General features: G+C 38.1%; 1 long non-coding RNA gene across 3 annotated transcripts in view; it reads right to left on the bottom strand.

The window, feature by feature from the left end:
* The window catches only part of LOC141584666 (uncharacterized), a 397,655-nt gene that overhangs the window by 96,373 nt on the left and 278,525 nt on the right, over nt 1–22,757 (bottom strand). For all 3 annotated transcript variants that reach the window (XR_012517850.1, XR_012517851.1, XR_012517852.1), the window contains one exon: nt 9,493–9,556. This is a non-coding gene — a long non-coding RNA (uncharacterized LOC141584666). The remainder of the gene's footprint in view (nt 1–9,492; nt 9,557–22,757) is intronic.

Raw genomic sequence — 22,757 nt, 5'->3', positions numbered from 1 at the left:
CAGCACTGAGCAGATTCCTGGGTTCACCCAAGCTTCTGATAGTTCTTTTGGCCTATCTCCTACAAAGAAGTGTTAGTGGGATTATCGGCAGGCTTCTCTATTTACTCATTATGATGCTGTGCTACTCTCTTGGGAAAGAGAATCGTGAGTTGACTCTCGACGTCCTCCTTTAATCTGTTTTCATACGTGTGTCGTCATGCCTCACAGGAATTCCTCAAACTGTCTGTTATGTCTGCCTCTGTTTTCATTGATGATGTAGGCTTTTCCATAGTTAGAAAAACTTCTGAGAATTTTACTAATAACCTTAATGGGCAATAGGCCTGGGAAAGAAGTAGATGTTTAACATCAAGTGGCCATTTTAACGAGAAATATAACCTTTGGCTTTAGTTACAACTTTTGGGGCCAAATTCTGTTCTTCATCTTTGTTCCAAAGAGAGTAAATCCATTCTTTCCTTTACCTGGTAAATCTTTCAGAAATGGAAGATAACCTTCATATATATCTACCCTGACCCAGAACTTCTTTGAGTGATACAGGCTTATGCTCTGCTTATGGCATAAACTGGAATTTTCTCCAGTTTAGTATCTTGTTCCAGTACTTAAGATGTGACACTCATAAATGACCACAACACTCTGGTCATTACATGACCAAGGCTTAAGTAGGATAATCACCTCCTTTAAGACTGTACCTCTCTTTCTGTAATCAACAGAAAGACTGTATTAGCTTACTAGGTGTCACATCATATAGTTGACACATATTGCTCTTTTCTCAAAATCTAAACCACTAATCTTTTCCAGAGAGGCTTTAAGCTGCAGTTTTCTCTTCCAACAATTTCAGGCCTTTTACTTCTTTGAATGAAAGTGCAGGACCTTACATTTCCTCCACTTACATTACTGTAGATTTCTGCTCATTATTCACATCCATTCGCATTCTGTTATTCACTGCACTCAAGCTCCCTTCTGGTTCCATGTAAGAAAATTTCATCAGTACACCTTCTGTAATGTTTTTCTGATCCTGGATAAAAATGTGAAGCAAGACAAGGCTGAGCATGCAATATGCATGACGTTCCCTACAACTGTATCCCCTTGGTGGTCTCAATTCACTAATTAGCCACCTCTGGTAACAGATGTTCTGCTAAGTCCAGAACTCTCTCATGATCTCAAATTTTGTCATTTTGATCACGGGTAAAGGTTTCGTATCCTCAAAGGGACTTTTAAGAAGAGTTCTTAATTTTTCTGTAAGTCTGTATGTGTGTTAGTGTCTGCACAGGTATATAGGGCTGTGTGTGTATGTGTATGTGTGTGTGTGTGTGTGTGTGTGTGTGTTTGTGTGTGTGTATACATATACTATATTTGCTATATATATATATACACACATGTTTATTATAAAGAATTAATAATTTCCAAATATTGTAAAATTTAAAAAATTTCTTTATTTTTTTCATTAGAAGCATTACAATACAGCTTATGTGATGTGTTAGAGTCCCAGAATGTCGTCTCTCTGATCAGTGTCAGAAACCTCTCTGGGATTTGTCACAAACTGCTTCAACTCAAAAGTTTACCTGGAAAAATTAAGCTCTCAAAGAAATCTTGGCAGTCTTCTACCTTTTCCTGGATTTCAGGGAGCAATTTTGATCTGTGATCTCTTAAGTCCGTAACAATTTGCTATTTTTAATTTATTGCTTCATTTGTGACTGCTGCTACGGCAAGGTAAATTTATTCTGATTTGCACAACCTAAGTCCTTCCTCTGACAGTGACTAATTATTACCTGAGTTAAAATAATGAAAGTGTCGGAAAGTGTCCACATGCAATTTGTTAGGAAAACATGTGGCATGCTGTGTTACCCCAGTCCAGAAAAGCCTAAGTGATCAGAAACCATGGAGAATTAGGATTTTTTTTTCCTCTAAGGTTATAAATCAATGTAGAAAATTTCAGAAACTTCCATTGCAAAGAACTGAATTTGGTGAAACAAGGGGCACTTACGGGCTCTTAAGTATCCTGGATTTTAATAAAAGTAACTCTTTAAGGGGATCTACTATAAAACTACATGAAAATAAAAGGAAGCAAGTAAAGAGAACCAACATTTATAGAATGCCTACTGTGTTCTTAGCTTCACTGGGTGTGAGGCACATTGCATGCTTCATCTCATTTTACAACCATTCTATGTGGACTCATTTTATTTTTTCTGATGTTATTTCCAGCTTACAGAGAATCAGAGCTTATGTAATTTTCCCAAGCACATAGCTGATTAGTATTAGAGCTGCGCTTGAAATACCAATTGCTCTGATTCAAGAGCTTGTGCTCTTTCTCCCATACCAAGATTTCACTCAGAGCTGATTTCATTTCACACGTGCAGCAATTTAAAAATGTAAAATTAGCCAATGGAGCTCCTATTCAAGAAGGTACATGTATGAAACGAAATGTATATGACATATAACTAATTATTAAAACCAGGAGTATGATTAATAGAATTTGGTAGGTAAACAAAATAGCTAAAGAATTCCTCATTTGTAGCATATCCAATAGCAATGTTGGGGCAAAGGCTGGATTCTTTCTGATGCCCAACAGCTCTGTAATTTAACTACGTATTCTCCAAATCCATATTTTTTTTTTTTTTTTTTTTTTTTTGAGACGGAGTTTCGCTCTTGTTGCCCAGGCTGGAGTGCAATGGCACGATCTCGGCTCACCGCAACCTCCGCCTCCTGGGTTCAGGCAATTCTCCTGCCTCAGCCTCCTGAGTAGCTGGGATTACAGGCACGCGCCACCATGCCCAGCTAATTTTTTGTATTTTTAGTAGAGACGGGGTTTCACCATGTTGATCAGGATGGTCTCGATCTTTTGACCTCGTGATCCACCCGCCTCGGCCTCCCAAAGTGCTAGGATTATAGGCTTGAGCCACCGCACCCGGCCCAAATCCATATTTTTAAAGTATCAAGACCTATTTAAAATTTTGACCCAAATACATTAGACATCAGAATTTTTTCAGGTAAAATATGTATAATCATGATAATAATTATGGTAATGAGGAAAGTAAGTTTCCAAAAGGAGCTTCATTTGAATTAATGGTATATTTTTTATATGCACAGTACATTTATAAAATGCAGTAACTAAATTTTGGCAATTTAAAAGTATAATATAATAAAAATATGTTTATATTGGAAGAGCTGCTTTTTCACATTAAACTCTTGTAAGTTATTAAAATTGGTACTTAAATATTTCACAGGTTAAGACACTTCTGCTTACAAGGCCCATTAGATATCTAAATTGTGCATTTAAAGTGCTGTTTCAATTATATTTCATATTTTGTGTTAAATATTTTATCCTAATTTTTTTAACTATTTGTAGTTAGTGTCCACATTCGGAAAGGATTTCTTCATTTGATAATACTGTTAATTATGAACAACTTTAAAAATAATCATTTCCAGGGTATTCACTCATACAATGCTAATCGATGTTTTAGACGTGGCCAGGAAAGAATCCTACCAGCACAACATTGACACCTATCTGGATCTCATAACCTTCACACTTTTTAAAAGGGTTCTACCTGGAAACAGAGTTAACCAAAATGATGCTCTCTGGTAAGACAGATACTCAAAACAAATATTCACTGATGGATAAATAGACAAACCAAATGTGGCATATACATAGAAGGAAATACTTACTATTCAACAATGAAAAGAAAGGAAATTATGACACAGGTGATGATGTGGATGAAACTGGAAGACCATGATGCTAAATTAAATAAGCCAGACACAAAAGGGAAATGCTATATGCTTCTACTCATGTAAGATATCTAGTGGTCAGATAGTAGAGATAGAGAGTAGAGTGGGGTGATGGCCTGGACCTCGGGCATAGGGAGAATGTGAAATTGTTTAATGAGTGCAGAGCTTCAATTGGGGAAGATGAAACATTTTGGGAGGTAGATGCAAATGATGATGACATAATAATGTTAACATACTGAATGCTATAGAAGAGCAAACTTAAAAATGATTACAATGATAACATTATATTATATATTCTTATCACACTACAAAATAGCTAATTCTCAATTGAAGGAATGTATGCTGTGGTGAAATCACTGAAATATCTGCTAGTAAGAACAAGTTAGGATAGAGGCAAAGCAAGAAAGTGTTAAAGCTATGCAAAATACTTCTTTTTTTTTAAAAAAAAAAAGAAAAATGACTGTGTTTTTGAATGGGTAATTCATGCATATAATAAAAAATGCAAATTTTCCCCACAGGGTACATGGTGAACCTAAGTCTTTCTCTTCCTAGTTCTCTATTAATTGAAGGCAGCATCATTAGCAGTTTTTGGTAGAGCCTTCCAAGGGATTCAAGTATTTAAACAAGTTTTTTGTTCCTTTAACACAACTGGTAGTTTTCCTTGCTTTCTTCATAAAAGAAATCTAGGAAATTCTTAATTTATGATACAGCCTCATTCTTTTTAATTGCTGGACATTATTTCATTGTGAGAATGTGCCATAATTTATCTAGCAGTCTCTTGTTGATGGGTATTACACTTTGTTTCCATTATTTTAGAATCATGAGTGATTCTTCACTAACTACCATTGTATGATTGCCATTTTGCGCTGTGGGGAAATAAAGGTATCCTCACAAGTTTGACAATGAAGACTTGTGGCTTCTTGGATAAAATATCAAACGTTATAGCTCAATTTATCTGGAGGGATGGATGATGGAGGGTACCACCTTCATTAGAAGATAAGTTAGAAAGCTAGATGAGTGATGGTAAGGACTAAGTAATAGTCTAAGAAAAGAAAAAGGAGGGATAGATTTAACCAGTTTTCAAGGAGAGATACATTTTAGGACTTGATGACAAAAGTATGAAAGAAAGCTTCAAGGTTTAAAGACCTCAAGGTTTCTAGGCTGGGAGGCTGGGAAATTCAGCTCAGTGCCACATTTACTGAGTAATTACTAATGTACCTTGATCATGCTCTAGAAGGGAACAAGAAGAAGATGAGCATACATCCCCTGACACAAGTATGTATCAGCTTTTGGGACTTCTTTAAAGATAATATGGCAGGCATACAGTGTCTACAACACATATCTATCTGGGAGAATGAGAACTACCCCTGTTTATAATTAATTGAAAGGTCTGTGCACAGCATTTCATACACTGTGGGGTCTTGATTAATACTTACAAACTGACTACCTTTCCGTATGGTGCGAGGCAATGAACTCAAAAAAGTCTTCTCTTTCATCAACAGCACAGAATAGTTTTCTTGGATTTCTGAAAATGGCCACCATCTCTGTTTTGGCAAACATATATGTATGGTTCACAGTAAGTGGACCAAGAAAAGACATATTGAATGAAGGAAAGAAAGAATAAAATTAACAGAGCCAATGAAGAATATTGGTTATAGAGTAAGATAATACCCCTACAAACAAGGATATATTTCATGAAATCGAATTGGAGAAGAGCAAAGCAGGTGGGTGTATAATGATCTCATGGACAAAGAATGAGATCTAGAGACAAATATTTCTAGGTTTAAATCTTACAATTAATAAATGATCCTGTTTTATTTGGAGCAAGTTCTTTAGCATTTTTTTTGTCTCACTCTGTCACCCAGGCTGGGGTTCAGTGGCATGATCTTGACTCACTATAACCACCACCTTCTGGGTTCAAGTGATTCTCCTGCCTCAGCCTCCAAAATAGCTGGGATTACAGGCATGTGCCACCATGCCTGGGTACTTTTTTGTTTGTGTTTTTAGTAGAAATGAAGTTTCACCATATTGGCCAGACTGGTCTTGAACTCCAGACCTCGTGATCCACCCACCCTGGCTTCCCAAAGTGCTGAGATTACAGGGGTAAGCCACCTTGCACAACCTAGTTCTTTTAGCTTTTTATGTCTCAGTTTTGCTTCTTGTGAAATATATATAATCAGATATTTTGTGTACAGATTAAACAAGGTAATACATAAGGTGCTGAGCACAGTGTCAGGTGCTTCTTCAGTAAATGCTACGTCCTGCCACACTTCTCTCTTTTAGTACTAGTTCCAGGATAAAATGTTCACATCTAGAATTTAATGAGATTGAACCAAAACCCAAATAGACTAATAACAAGTAATGAGATCAAAGCTGAATTAAAGTCTTCCAGCAAAGAAAAGCCCAAGACTCAATACCTTCACTCCTGAATCTTACCAAACATTTTTTATTTTATTTTATTTTATTTTATTTTATTTTATTGCATTTTAGGTTTTGGGGTACATGTGAAGAACATACAAGATTGTTGCATAGGTACACACATGGCAGTGTGATTTGCTGCCTTCCTCCCCATCACCTATATCTGGCACTTCTCCCCATGCTATCTCTCCCCAACTCCCCACCCCCCACTGTTCCTCCCCTATTTCCCCCCAACAGACCCCAGTGTGTAGTGCTCCTCTCCCTGTGTCCATGTGTTTTCATTGTTCAACACCCGCCTATGAGGGAAAACATGCAGTGTTTGATTTTCTGTTCTGTCAGTTTGCTGAGAATTATGGTTTCCAGGTTCATCCATGTCCCTACAAAGGACATGAACTCATCGTTTTTGATGGCTGCATAATATTCCATGGTGTATATGTGCCACATTTTCCCTGTCCAGTCTATCATCAATGGATATTTGGGTTGGTTCCAGGTCTTTGCTATTGTAAACAGTGCTGCAATGAACATTCGTGTGCACAAGTCCTTATAGCAGAACGATTTATAATCCTTTGGATATATAGCCAGTAATGGGATTGCTGGGTCAAATAGAATTTCTATTTCTAGGTCCTTGAGGAATCACCACACTGTCTTCCACAATGGTTGAACTAATTTACACTCCCACCAACAGTGTAAAAGCATTTCTATTTCTCCACATCCTCTCCAGCATCTGTTGTCTCCAGATTTTTTAATGATCGCCTTTCTAACTGGCGTCAGATGGTATCTCAATGTAGTTTTGATTTGCATTTCTCTGATGACCAGTGATGATGAGCATTTTTTCATATGTTTGTTGGCCTCATGTATGTCTTCTTTTGTAAAGTATCTGTTCACATCCTTTGCCCACTTTTGAATGGGCTTGTTTGTTTTTTTCTTGTAAATCTGTTTTAGTTCTTTGTAAATTCTGCATATCAGCCCTTTGTCAGATGGGTAAACTTCAAAATTTTTTTCCCATTCTGTTGGTTGCTGATTCACTCTAATGACTGTTTCTTTTGCCTTGCAGAAGCTGTGGAGTTTGATTAGGTCCCATTTGTCTATTTCAGCTTTTGTTGCCAATGCTTTTGGTGTTTTGGTCATGAAGTCCTTGCCTACGCCTATGTCCTGAATGGTTTTGCCTAGATTCTTCTAGGGTTTTTATGGTGTTAGGTCTTATGTTTAAGTCTTTAATCCAGCTGGAGTTAATTTTAGTGTAGGGGGTCAGGAAGGGGTCCAGTTTCTGCTTTCTGCACATGGCTAGCCAGTTTTCCCAACACCATTTATTAAACAGGGAATCCTTTCCCCATTGCTTGTTTTTGTCAGGTTTGTCAAAGATCAGATGGTTGTAGATATGTTGTGTTGCCTCCGAGGCCTCTGTTCTGTTCCATTGGTCTATATCTCTGTTTTGGTACCAGTACCATGCTGTTTTGATTACTGTAGCCTTGTAGGACAGTTTGACGTCTGGTAGTGTGATGCTTCCCGCTTTGTTCTTTTTGCGTAGAATTGACTTGGCTATGCAGGCTCTCTTTTGGTTCCATATGAAGTTTAAGGTGTCTTTTCCAGTTCTGTGAAGAAGGTCATTGGTAGCTTGATGGGGATAGCATTGAATCTGTAAATTACTTTGGGCAGTATGGCCATTGTCACGATATTGATTCTTCCTAACCATGAACATGGAATGTTTCTCCATCTGTTTATGTCCTCTCTCATTTCGTTGAGCAGTGGCTTGTAGTTTTCCTTGAAGAGGTCCTTTACGTTCCTTGTTAGTTGTATTCCTAGGTATTTTATTCTCTTTCTAGCAATTGTGAATAGCTACAAATCATTCTTGATTTGGCTCTCTTGAAGTCTGTTATTGGTGTATAGGAATGCTTGTGATTTTTGCACATTGATTTTGTTACCAAACATTTAAAGAAGAGCTAATGCCAATCTTACTCAAAATATTCTGAAAAATAGAGGAGGAAGGAATGCTTCCAAACTTATTTTACAAGTTCAGTATTATCCTGATACCAAAACCAAAGATACGTCAAAAAAAAGAAAGCCATAGGTCAATATCTCTGAACAACACTGACACAGAAATGCTCAACAGAAACACTAGCAAACCGAATTCAATTATACATTAAAAATATTCATCATGACCAAGTAGGATTTATTTCAGGGATCAAAGGATGATTCAATGTGATATATCATATCAACGGAATGGAGAACGAAAAACCATATGATCATTTTAATTGATATTGATAAAGAATTAGATAAAATTCAACATGCTTTCATTATAAAAATTCTCAAAAAACTGGGTATAAAAGAAAAATGCCTCAACACATGAAAGCCATACACAACACACCCACAGCTAGTATCATACTGAACGGGGAAAAGTGTGAAAGCCTTTCATCTAAGATCTGTTACAACGCAGAATGCCCACTTTCATTACAGTTATTCAATATAGTACTGAAAGTCCTAGCTAGCGCAATCGGACAACAGAAAGATATAAAGGCAACCAAATTAGAAAGGAAACATTCAAATTATCAAGTTTTCAGATAATATGACCTTATATTCAGAAAATCCAAAAGATTCAACCAAACAAATTAAAGAACTAATAAACAAATGTAGTAAAGTCACAGGATACAAAATCAATATAAAAAAATCAGTAGTATTTCCATATGTCAATGAATAATCAGAAAAATATTAAGAAAGTAATTTTATTTATAATAGGTACAAATAAAATAAAATACCCAGGAATAAATTTTACCGAAAAAGTGAAAGATCTCTTAAAAATAAACTATAAAATACTGATGGGAGAAATTGAAAAAGATATAAATAAATGAGGAAAAAAAATCCTTGTTCATGAATTGGAAGAATCAGTATTGTTAAAAATGTCCAAATTAAGGTAAAGATGGTCTAATAGGAACAGCTCTGGAGTGCAGTTCCCAGTGAAAGCAATGCAGAGGGCAAACGATTGCCGCATTTCCAACCAAGGTACCAGGTGGGGACTGGTTGGACAGTAGGTGTAGCCAAAGGAGGGTGAGCCAAGGCAGGGTGGGGCAATGCCTCACCCGGGAAATGCACTGGACCGAAAGATCCCTCCTCCTACCCAATGGAGGCCATCAGGAGCTTTTCCAGTCACTCCAGCACTCTGGTTCAGATACTGTGCTCCCATGGTCTTTACAGCCCATATACCAGGAGATTCCTACTGGCTGACAAACACCGTGGGTTTCCAGCACAAAAACCCTCGCCGGGTGGCTGTTTTAAGTAGCACCTAGAATGCCTGTGAGACAGGGCCATACATTCTCCTGAAAAACAGGAGAGGATGTGGAGAAATAGAAACACATTTACCTGTTGGTGGGAGTGCAAATTTGTCCAACCATTGTGGAAGACAGTGTGGCGATTCCTCAAGGACCTAGAAATAGAAGAAAGACCATTTGATCCAGCAATCCCATTACTGGGTATACACCCAGAGGATTATAAATCAATCTATTATATAATAGATTGATTGAATTATATTATATAATAGATTGAACACACATGCACATGTATGTTCATTGCAGTAATGTTTATAATAGCAAAGATTTGGAACCAACCCAAATGCCCAACAAGGATAGACTGGATAAAGAAAATGTGGCACATGGAATACTATGCAACCATAAAAAAGGATGAGTTAATGTCCTTTGCAGGGACATGAATGAAGCTGGAAGCCATCATTCTCAGCAAACTGACACAAGAACAGAAAACAAAACACCATATGTTCTCACTCATAAGTGGGTGTTGAACAACGAGAACACATAGGCACAGGGAGGGGAACATCACACACTGGGGTCTATTGGGGGGTGAGGAAATGGGGAGGGATAGCAGTGGGTGGGGAGATTGGGGAGGGATAACATTAGGAGAAATACCTAATGTAGATGACAGGGCGGGGATGGAGGCAGCAAACCACCATGTCATGTGTATACCTATGTAATCCTGCAAGATCTGCCCATGTACCCCAGGACTTAAAGTATAATTAAAAAAAGAAAGAAGAAAAAAGCTCAAAAAAAGTCCTTACTACCCAAAGCAATTTGCAGAGTCAATGGAATTCCTATCAAAATACCAATAACATTCTTCAAAGAAATAGAAAAAATAATCCTAAAATTTATATTTAACCACAAAAGAAGTAGCTAAAACTATTCTGGGCAAAAAGCGCAAAACTGGAAGATTCACACTACTGGACTTTAAATTCTACTACAGAGCTACAGTAACCAAAACGGCATAGTACTGTCATAAAAACAGACACATAGACTAATGGAACTGAATAGAGAACCCAGAAGTTAATCTATACATCTACAGTGCATTTGGTTTTTAACAAAGTTGACAAGAACATACACTGAGGAAAGGACAGTCTCTTCAATGAGTAGCGCTAGCAAAACTGCATAACCATAGCAGAAGAATAAAACTAGACCCCTATCTTCTCTCACCCTATACAAAAATGAAATCAAAATGAATTAAAGACTGAATTAAATGACCTCAAATTATAAAACTACTATAAGAAAACATTGAGGAAACCCTGCAGGACATTGATTGGGCAAAGATTCTTTGAGTAATACCCCCAAAACATAGGCAACCAAAGTAAAAATGAACAAATGGGATCATGTCAAGTGGAAAAACTGCTCTATAGCAAAGGAAATTATTTTTTAAAAAACTGAAGAGACAATCCATTGAATAGGAGAAAATATCTACAAACTAGCCATTTGGCAAGGGATTAACATCCAGAATATATAAGATGATCAAACAATGCAATAGGAAAACAAATCTAATAATTTGATTAAAAATGGGCAAATCTCTGAAGAGACATTTTTTAAAAGAAGACATACAAACGGCAAACAGGCATATGAAAAGGTGCTCAGTATCATTGTTTCTCAGAAAAATGCAGATCAAGACTACAATTAGATATCAATGTACTCCATATCCAAAAGATAGGCAATACCAAATGTTAGTGAAGATGTGGATAAAATGAGACCTTTGTTCACTGTTGGGGAAATGTGAAGTATTATTACAATCCCTATGGAAAACAATATGGTGTCTCAAAAAAACTAAAAATAAAACTACCATATGATCCAGCAATCCCACTGCTAGGTATATACCCCAAAGAATGTAAAAGAGTATGTTGAAGGGATATCTTCACTTTCACGTTTGTTGTAGCACTACTCACAATAGTCAAGCTTTGAAATCAACTTAAGCGTCCTTCAACAGATGAATGAATAAAGAAGATGTGGTACATATGACACAATACAGTACTATTCAGCCGTGAAAAAGAATGAAGTCCAGTCATTTGCAACAACATGAATAGAACTGGAGGCCATTTTTTTAAGCAAAGACACAAAGGTAATTTTTATGTGCCTCACTCACTTGTGAGGGCTAAAAATTAAAACAGTTGAACTCAAGGAGATAGAGAGTAGAATGATGGTTACTAGAGGCTGGGAAAGGTAGTGGGGAGGGGAGGGGAAAGTGGGGATGGTTAATGGGTAAAAAAATATCGTTAGAATGAGATCTAGTATTTGCTAGCACAACATAGTGACTACAGTAAAAAATAATTTAGTAAACATTTAAAAATAACAGAAAGATTATGATTATAACACAAAGAAATAAATGCTTGATTCCCATTTCCTCTGACGTGGTTATTACATATTGTATACCTATATCAAAATATCTCATGTATCCCACAAATATATATACCTGCTATGTACCCACAAAATAAAATAAAAAATTTAAAAAGTAACCAAAAAAGAACTTAATGATAAAGACTGAAGATCTAAGATTCTTGGCAGTACAGTGTGATGTTAAGAGCATAAACTATGGAGCCCAATGCAGAAAAGCTAATTTGAGCCTGTTACCTATCAACCATGTAACTGCCACAACCATGCTTTCCTTTCTATTAACCCCAGTAACATGGAAATAACCAAGGTGCCAGTTCATAGGGTGGTGTGGTTGAAGGAAATCATATGTGCAGTGCTTTTCAAAATGTTAAGTACTCAGAAAACGGTGTTGATGAAATTACTTATTGGTAGATTAAAGAAGTTGCTCTTATCCATGTGTTATACATAAATTGGGTTTCTATTCTGCATTAAACTACCTGAAAAACTTCCAGGAACGTTCTATATGAGTGGCCATTTAGTTATGTTCTAAAGGTGTGTGCAAAGATAACACATGTCCTAGGATTACAGATCTGTGAAATGTTAACATAGAGGGAGACCCCCTTAGACTTTGAGAAAAACATTATCACACCTTTCCTTTTTAAGCAGCATGATAAATAGAAACTAACTGGATGGCTCTGTTGTATTTAATGTGTTTGAGCACACTGTCTAAAATCTACTTTAACAGTATAATATCTATTGAATATTTCCTCTGAGAACAGGTTTTATTATTAGATTACATTAAACGAGATACGATCTGTCAAAAAGGGATTTTTTTTTTTTCCCAATCCAGCTTGCCAATGGAAATATCTGTTTTTAAATTACTCCAAGACCTTCTTTGTAGGAGGCTGGGAAAAATATAGCCATGAATCATAAGACTGACAAGCCCTGGGGCTGGCATGGGCCTGGTCTAAAAGATGCAAAAAACAAAGATAAAGGTGTACAACAGGTATGCAGGGACAGGAAGGATGAAAGATAAACAGAAGTAGCCACTGAATAAGAAGAGTGAGGTAGAATGCTGTACTTAGAATGCAAAATTTTTTTAAAAGGAAAGAAAAAAGTGCGTGAACTGGAGAGAACAAGAAAACAGCCTTTCCTTCAAATATTAGGAAAAAAATCCAGATGATTCTATTGCATAATCAAGACTTAACTGGGCCACAGAATGCTATACTTTCACTTTACTGTTGCTTTTATATTTCAATTTCATCCATCTTCAGTCACAAAGGTTTTTTTTCCTTTTTCTTCATCTCATATCATCACCAGTAACAGCTCACCTGTTTTAAAAATATCTTGACCCAAATAAGAAAAGCCTCTTTTGAATTAATTGCTCCTCATGGGACAGCGAAGGTACTTTCCGTAATTCAAAGTTAGACTTGCAGGGTAAAAGGAAAAACAAAAACAAAAATAAAAACCAAATAATCACACAGCTCTCCCTTGCTGGTCGATGTAATAGGAGCGGGAGAAAAGTCTTGCATTTAAATACCTGTTTTGCCTACAAAGATTTTTCATCTCTCTCAAAACCAAATTCTTCTGTAAGATTGACATTTCAGAAGAGGAGGGAAGGCAGACAGGTGAACTCAGATTAAAATGGATTTTGCCAACCTTCCATTTTAAAGGTCAAGGTTGTTGCAGACTAGCATTGTGTCTTTAGACTAAAGCTCCCGATTTCATTTTCAGCATTCAGGAAATGCCCATGAAATAAAAGGAAGAGAATTCTTCCCTTGCTGTTTCTGGGACTTAAATATATGTGGATGGAGGCCTCGGGTACAGAACAGTAAAATGACTTCCTATCATGTGTTATATTCTTCTAGAGGTAGAACAAAGATGTTTAATTTAATTCATGAATTTTGGACCATTCTGAAAAAAATGGCATGTGAGCTAACCTTTCTTCCATTCTACGTTGCTCTGGATTGCAATGGTGAATTGCATTCAGTGATTATACATTCGCTTTCTGGGAAGATTCAGCTCCCACCTTTTTGCTTTCACCTGTCAGACCATGTATTCACTCTGGAGTTTGTTCTTGGAATGTATTAAAGATCAAGCGAAGATTTCTGTATAGTCTCATGAACCAAGGTATTGCCTCTGCCATCTTGAACTGATGTGCATACACCTGGCCTGGTTGTGTTCACACTCTGCATCCTGGTCATACAATGAGAATTCTACAGAGTTCTTGCTCTTAAGAAGTGCATGGCTAATTAGGAGGTTTCCTTGTAAAAACTAAGTTTAGGTCTCCTGTCTTTGGGAGAGATAAATCATTTGTGCAAAGTTATAAAAAGTACAACTTTCGGAAGCACAAAATCTGAGAACATTCAGATGAGGATTGTCTGAATTTTGACCCAATTGTTCTATAGATGCTCTCTTTATGCTAGCATTTAATGTGATTTTAACTCTCAGGATGTTTTAAGTAGTTACATAATATATACATTGGTATGGTATATTTTTCCATTTTTTGTGATGCATTATAGTTATTCATAATACTTAAAAATAATACAGAGTAACAATACACAAGATTTTGAGCTATATTATCAATATGCAATATATTAAATGATACACAGTACATGCTGTTACATACCCACCCACCCCCCCCCCCCCACAACACACACACAAAGAGAAAAAGATTCTGTGTTTCTTGAAATCAAGCAAGATATAAATTAATGCAATGCTATTGTTGGAAGGGTCCTCAGAAATGATTGATAATAGTCCCCTGATTTTTAAAATGACCGAACTGGGAGAGTACTTAGAAAAGTGATCCAATGGCAGACAGAAAGCTAAGGACAATGCAGGGAGTGGAACCCAGGGTCCTCCTCCAGCCAACCTTCAGCTCTTAACACTCAGCAATCTGTTCTAATTCTACATAGATTTGAGATGCTCAGGAAATGTCTTCACCACCACAGATTGCACAAAATAAGCATGTGCAACTCAACTGCTTATGTTCTGAATATTTGACATTTAACACTCCATACTGAGGAATATCTTTGACCCATCAGTGCTACATCTGAACCTGAAAGAAAAATGTTTATGTTTGTTATTAGACATAGATATGCCTGTCTCCCTTCCCTGCTTTTAGAGACATATGCCTCTATTGTCAGCTCTATTTCCTGTGTTTAACCCATGCTCTGTCTCCTCTGATTGCCCCTAATGGAGCTTGACAGTTGTAGAGTTAATCCAAGCTCTGGTCTCCAGGTTTCACCTCAGGAAACAATCTGTCCCCAGAGTTTTGGGGCTTCTTGCAAGGCTATATTCCCCCAGAGTCTTTTCCCAGCCCAGCTGGGGAGCCTTTCCCATTGTCTGCCAAATGGACACCAATTAAGTCAACTGTTCCCCAATCAGAATTTTGCAGAATTGATCTTGTTCTCTTGTACTCCGGCTCCCAAGCAGGGGTCTGTTTTTGGAATTAGTTATAGAAGGAAGAAAATAAATAAATAAATCACAGCCCTTTCCTGTAACGCAATACCCCTGGGTTTTTGCTGTCTGCCATTCACACAACATGATCCCGGGAAATGTGGCAACTGCTTGGTAGCTCTGAGATTTATCATCTGCATGGTGGAGCTGTTCGTAAGTCAGAGCGCAAAGCAAAGGGCTGGTGCTCACCCCGGAGGAGCACTCAAGTGACTGGAAAGAGGTAGGAAAACTCCTCCTTGTACCAAAAACGAGGATTTGTTTTCAAGAGATGAAAGCCTGGTGTTTTGCTTTCTGGAGAAAATGCCTCTCCATTTGGACAGCCGACTTTAAGGCAGATGTGTTCCTGTGATGAAGGATTTTGCAGAGCGCGGCATTTCCAGGCAACGTTTAAGATGTCAATCAGTAGTGTTTGAAATCACTTAGGCTGTCACAGCTGGGTGACACTGAGGCTGAGTTAGGAGCCTTTAGAGAATGTACATGTTGTTGACATCAGAATGCACTTGTTTGTGAAGCACAATCACAAATAATATCTTCCTCAAAGAATTCTGTTTATTGTCATATGTTTTTAACCATTTATTCAGCATGTTCATTTTGTAGACTCAGAACTTAGAAAAGTGCGTGGCTTAGAGCCCCACTTCTCAAACTTCAACAAGCACACAGGTCATCTGAGGTCTTACTAAAATGCAGACTCTGATTCAGCAGATCTGGGGTGGGGCCTGAGATTCTGCATTTTTCATCAGGTCCCAGAAAACATGGAAGCTTTGAATCCCCTATCACAGTACAAATAATAGGAGTTCAGACTGATACCTTGTAGGTAAAAGCTACAGTATTTTTATTGGATTGGATTCAAAATGACGTAAGAGTTGAACTTGAATGATGTGTTTAGATATTTCAGACAAAACCCCCTGTCACTCTGTTTTTTTTTTTCCAATAGTATTCAATTATTCAATCATTTATATTAGTTCATCTGTTCTTTTGTAATTCATTTACAGTTTACTATGTGTGTGGTACTCAGCTGCATACTAACATACAGAAACGGACAATACAGTCACTGACATTCAGACAAAACATAAGGAAATGAAAGTTCGGCATCTATGAATGCATCCAATACTCCATGAGCAGTAATCTCAAAACTTAGCATTTTAAAATAGCCACAGGGTAGCCAGATTTCAAGTCTCAAGTTTCCCAAAACTGAGGCAGCCGAATCTGCCCAGCCTTGTCCACCCATTCAAGACTGGTCAAGCACTTCTCTCTAATGGTTTACATCAATGGAAGGCTTAGCTTCCATTTGGAGCAGGAGGCTACCATGCAAGGCCAGGAACGCTGGAAGTATGATTACCAGGAAGCATGATTACTCAGGGAGCATCACTGGTAACCAATAGCTAGAATACAAGATAGCCAAAATGAAGAAAACACAAGTGAAGACTGTAGCAATTCAGAGAAGAATAAAATCAGTGTGAGCTACATTTTAGAAATCTTCACTTGTAATACAAGGCAAAAGAGATGAAAGAGTCATTTACAATACTTATATACTTGTAACTTTCATTATTGAAGTAAATGCTTACTGAAATAAATTAGGCAACAGAAAGCAAAAAGTCACCTATAATCAAATTATTAAATAGATAACTATTTTAAATAGACCCTTTACCTTGGTAACAGCAACATAACACCAAAAAGTAAGATTTGAAACAGAAAAGCTAAAGGCCATACAGAAAATTGTATGTTCTGGGGGAAAGGATCCCCTTAAGAGCATAAAATGACAATATATCAATAATCTGGGTTGGTTTTAAATAATGTGCTTCATGCTTACTGCAGGCTGAGAAAGGAATTCCTTAGCTTGTCACAAATCATCAACAATCCCAGTAGACTTCACTCAACAGTCAGATGCAATAATGTGAAAATTCATACCTCCACACACTTGCCAGCTGCATGCCACCGACACAAAGAAAATACCAAGTATTAGCGAAACGAGCCTGACTCAATTTTCTCTGAATTATCTTTGTTTAGAACGTGATCAATAAACCTTGTATAAAACAAAAATTGACATCTACATTTTAAGAGGAGAATGGCTCCCTGAGAAGCCATTTCTGTCTGGCTGTAGTTACATCCAAATTAGAAAACTAAAAAAAAAAAAAAAAAAATCAGATGAAGGTATCTTAGGCATGTGTTTGTAATGGCCAAACAGCAATCATTCATCAAGTCTCCAATGTTAAAAAATAATAACTTCACATTGTGACATATGCATAGCTGTTCTTCAGCTCCTTTCTTGGTGTTTGAAGTAATTCTTTGCCTTCTTTTTCCTTCTTCGGTTCTTCTGTGGCTAACCACCTAATGCTATATTCTGGGCAATTTTCCAGGCCTGGTGTTCCTCACTACTCTCCTCGTTGTTCATAGCCCAATAAACTAATGGCATAGCATTATTAAAATAGCATTACTTTCTATGAGGAAAAGTAAGAAAATGCTTTCATTTAATTTGCTATTAATGAGGCCACCTGGAGATGTGCCCGCAGGACCTGGGACTTCTATCTTAGATGATGAGGAAACTTCCAGATCTTGATAGAACCCAGTATCAAAATGTTGTGGGAGTGCTGGGGGACTTGAGACCACCCTGTCGTTTTTTACGAGGGCCTTACTTCTTCTGTTTCAATTGTCCTCCTCCTCAGAGGTGCAGAATTCAGGCCAGAGGGCTAGAGAAGGGATATTTCTGGCCTGACCCAACCCGGGGCAGCCTGAAACGTTTACAGGAAAGTTTGTTTTTAGGAAATTTCCAGTCCAATTATGCTCTCCCTGGAGACATGAATAGTTCAGATAGCATTCAGATAAGCATCCACAATGTTGGGAACTTCATAAAAAACAGAACATAGAAATTTTTGAGGCTTGGCCTTCTCCGGATAAAATAGCTCTTTCAGGGTGAGGCAGCCTAGCCTGGCGGTCTCAGAATAGAGGTTAGCATCAGGAGATCCTGAGTGTTATGATTCCTGCTTCCTCTCTGGCTTGATGGGTGGCCTGAGGAATAAAATGAGAGCCAACCTGTGTATTTGAGACAAAGGGACCAATAATAATCAACCTCATATGCTTTGACTTGATTAATTGTTCTAACGAATGGGCCTAAAAAAGAAAATCCCTTTCTAGCCTAAAATGCATACGTGAGATTCATGGGCAAATTTTTCAGGGTGCACTAAAATCCTTCTGAACAGAATTCTGCCTTCCCCATTAACCTCCACAATTATCTAAGATTCCCACAGTGGTGTGAGTTCTTTATGGCCTCTGATCAGTGGCAACTGCTACTTTGGGATGGCAATTTTAGATCAACATGGTACTTAATTTTGGCTGATATAATTAATCTTCATTCATTTTAAAGAAAAGTGGTTTTCATGATCTCCAGGAGAAAACTCAAATGTTGTGGCCTGATTTTCAAGTACCTTTTAGCTCTAGTTTCTGCTTATAGTGCCAAACTCATCTTGGGCCACCTATTAAACCATTTGACACCAACTATGCAGCTTTTTAGATTCTAATTCCATTCCTTACCCTCTGATGCTCTCCTGCAATCTAGTAGTACCTTACAGTAGCATTGCATCATTTTTGAAATTGTTTGGCAAATATCCATTTATCCACAGATGGTATACAATTAGGGTTTAAAGCAAAGTTTTTGAAGTCATCCAGGTAAGGGTGTGAACTGAACTCCCACATGACTGAAAAGTCTTGCCCTCACACTGTTCTATGAGACTAGACCAAATTTAACTTGGCTTCCACCTGCACTAGGCTATGTCCCTAATGGGGATTCCCAAACCTCATGCTGAGTCTTTGATCAAGAAAATACACTGCTAAACCATGCAAAGCACATCTTCTGTCATGTTTCATCCCCCTGCCCCCTGATGTGGCTCCCAGTCTCTTTTTTGTTTCTCTTTTTAAAATTTCCTCATCTTTTCTGTTCTCCCTTTGTTTTCTCTTTAAAAATCATAGTCATCTTTATCTTAGTTGACATTGAGCTCAGCTTATACTGCAGTCTCTCTCCTCTATTGCAGTAGTCTGGATAAAATCCTGCCACCTTTAATACATGATTGGTGCTGTTTATCTTCAACACTTCTCTGGGAGGATTGTGAGACTCATGGGGTTATATCTGGTATATAACTTCGGGGACACACATCTTTCAAGGTCTCTGTAGTGGGAGAAGGATGAGTATGGAGAACTCACACTCTTGCTTAGAAACCTCTTACTGAAAGTGAAACTTAGTTATTTTTACTCACTATTGGCAAGAGTTTCATACTTCAACCTTCCCTGAAAAGTCTGGGAAATACGGGGCATACATGTGCTCATCTGTATAGTATGAGCCCTCCTGCTTTGCCCTGTCTCCCTTTCTACCTGTTTCTCTTTCTCCCAGATTGCCAGCTGAGAAAGTATTCTACCATTTTAGATATCTTTGTCTATGCACATTCAGAAGAATGGGATGAGACCAGATGATAAACCCAGTGTTTATATGAGAAAGAAAAATTGTGTCTTCAAGCTTCAATCTGGAAGGAAGTAATAGCAGGAGAAAATGATTCAAAGCAGAACATGAGTAAAGTTATCTGGAGTGAGCTATTGCTGTTGAGTACTGATTCTATGTATAATCTAAGGTGAGGCTCAGATTTCAGTATTTCTCCAGGTAGTTTGGATGATCAGCCAGGGTGAGGGACAACTAGACACAAGATACCCAGGAATATACCATCTCTCATAGAGGACCTAGTATAAAGGGCTGAGAGGTTGAAAACATTGATGAGAAAGTAAAAGGGTATTTAAGGAGGCAGACAACATAATAGTCAGTTAAGGGAAGGTGGGTGCTCTAGTCACAAAAAGAAAGAAGGTAGCTCTTCATCTGCAATGGAACACAAGATGCCACAAAGAAGAAATTGTGAGATGCACACCCTCTGGCAGCCTCAGACTTTCCAGTTGCCATTCCACCCATTATTCAACATCTAATGAGTAGCACCAGCCATCAGACAGGTGGTCTGCTAGGCGGCCACAAATACATTGCTGAAAGGACAGCCATCCTGTCCTTGGAAGGCTCTCAGGCAGTGAGCAGTTGAGGTAAGAACACATAATGTGTGTGCTGACAGTGGGAGAACGTGGAAGGAAAGTGAGTGGGCCAGGAAAGACTTCAGCAAGGAAAGAAATCTTTTCCTGAGCTTTGAGCATAAAATAAGTAACAGGTGCTACCCTCTTAAATATTTTCTGAGACAAATGAGGTATGCAAACGAACAGGGCTGAATGCTGGCCTCATCATCCACAGGGTGCTAGAAAGACTGCAAAGGCGGAGGCAGGCAGACCTGCACAGCAACACCAGCCCCAGGACTAGTGGTGAGACCTGAGAACCACTAATGCTGGTGCTCCACCAGCCTCCATTTCCTCAGTGATACAGTGAGTGTGTGAACACTCTGCTCTCACAGCTTGCTCTTGAGGAATGAATGCAATCGCTTGCCTTCAGTGCCTGGCACCAAGTTTGGTTTAATGCCAGTTCTATTCTTCCCTTTCCTGCCACTCATCACTGTCTTACCAAAATAGGAACACTAATGCAGATAATTGAATTAACACCACTATTAGATATGACTCCTACTACCAATAGTGTAAATATATTATTTTTGCACCAACAATCTACAATTGACACCATACTCTCACACGCATCACCATTCTGAAGTTACTACTGCCTATTCTCCCTTTCCCTTCCTATCTTTTTAAATGTCTTTTGAAAAGTATTTTGGCTGCCTTAAAGGGTACTTAAAATAATATGCGTAAATGAATTAAAATTAACATGTGGAAAAAAAGTATAGTAAAAAATTGATACCCATAAGATTGGCCACAATGCATTTATTGATCCTCTGGGCAGATTTAAGAGTTATCTTTCAGCTTCCTAGAAGCCAAAGTGAAGAGGAATGTTTTCAGATACATAGTTCATAGCATCCATGAAATAAGTAATCACCAGCTGCTTTGGCGATTTGCAACTATTATTGGTACTAATTTCAGAGAGGTATTTCTCCCTGGGAGTCTCATAGAAGGAAAGCTGTACACTTATGTGAACAATATTCAAGGCAACCTTTGACAGATGAGTCAAGAGCAATGCTGGGCTAGTTTCTCTGAGATTCCCAGTGTGCACTGATGGTTGGCAGAACTTATCTTAGGGAAGAGAGAAAGTTGGTGTAATTTAATTACCAATGGTTGCCTGATTTGGCTTGATCAAAGGATAGATATAATAAAGAATTTGGAGAGAAATGGACAAAGTATGTATTCTCTAAACATTACCCCATGTACTTTCCATAATTGTTAAATGACAATGTGCTCAAGGTACATCTACATGGTAGCTCACACATATTTGTTTTGTAAATGCAGCTTTTTCAACTAAAAACCTCGGACTCTTTTCATTAGGAAATGTAAACTATATTGGAACCTCATGATGAAGTCACTTTGGCTCTCGTCAGTTCCCATTGCTTCCTGATTTACCCTCAGTCCCCTGGCAAGGAAAGCACTTAACCTCACCCTTCCACCCTGAAGCATAACTGGAAGATTACCTGAGAAATGAATATAGGACATTTTTCCTAGTGCCTATCACGGTTCCTCAGTGCTCCATCAACTATCCTTCCTATATTGTGGTTGTTTCAAGAGCTGATTTGATTTTCTCACAGCTCTTGTAGTTTAACGGTGCTTTTCAGTAAACATTTGTCTTTAACAGTATTAAAAAAAGGGGGGCCTAAATGAAATCCATTTGGATTCAGGGAGGCCCTTCAGACCCCTAATGCCTCGCTAACTAGACGATCATTGACGCAGTGCATTGCGACTGCTCTCTTGCAGAGTAGCCTCTGAATGGCTATGGCTCATTGAGCCAATGCACACTTGGCCATGCTGTGGCCTTTGCTATGTCAGGATGTTCTCAGCAGCAGGAAGAACCAACTGAAACAACGTTTCAGCATGCGATAAAGCAAATCACTAGTAGTGGTGCTGGCTCTACCACTACACATGGTGTCCCAAGTCCAAGGACATATTTCCCAGGCACACAACCAGTATTCTCCTCAGCACACAGAAAACAGTCCCCAGCCAATCCCTTAAGATAAGTCTCTACAAGAAGAGATTTAGTATGTCGTCCATGGACTATTTCACAATTGCATGCACTCCACTCACCTTTTTTCAACTCTTATCTTTAGATGTTGTGGGAAACAGCAGATACTAGACCACCACAAAACTTCAGGCAATCAAGCATGAGAAAGTCCCCATTTGTGAGCATGGGTCAGTGTCCTGGGTCTTAGCGTAGGGGTAAGAGCTTGTACTCTGGAGCCAGGCTGCCTTGGTTCAATACAGTCAGGGATTCCCTGAGCCACTTGCTTTATCACTCTGTGCCTCAAGCACAATTTGTAAAACTAAAGGTGGTAACTGTATAGGGTTGTTGAGAGGATTAAATAATTTGATACAGGTAATTCATTTAAAACAGCATCTGACACACATTTTACTAGGTTTCCGTTATTAAAAGCTGCAGTCTTCAACTTCTACAAAGATTCTGAGATTTAC

This window comes from Saimiri boliviensis, chromosome 5, assembly GCF_048565385.1.
Source record: "Saimiri boliviensis isolate mSaiBol1 chromosome 5, mSaiBol1.pri, whole genome shotgun sequence".
Lineage (NCBI taxonomy): Eukaryota > Metazoa > Chordata > Mammalia > Primates > Cebidae > Saimiri > Saimiri boliviensis.
The sequence above is the reverse complement of the archived record's forward strand: the minus strand, read 5'-3'. Positions and strand labels throughout refer to the sequence as shown.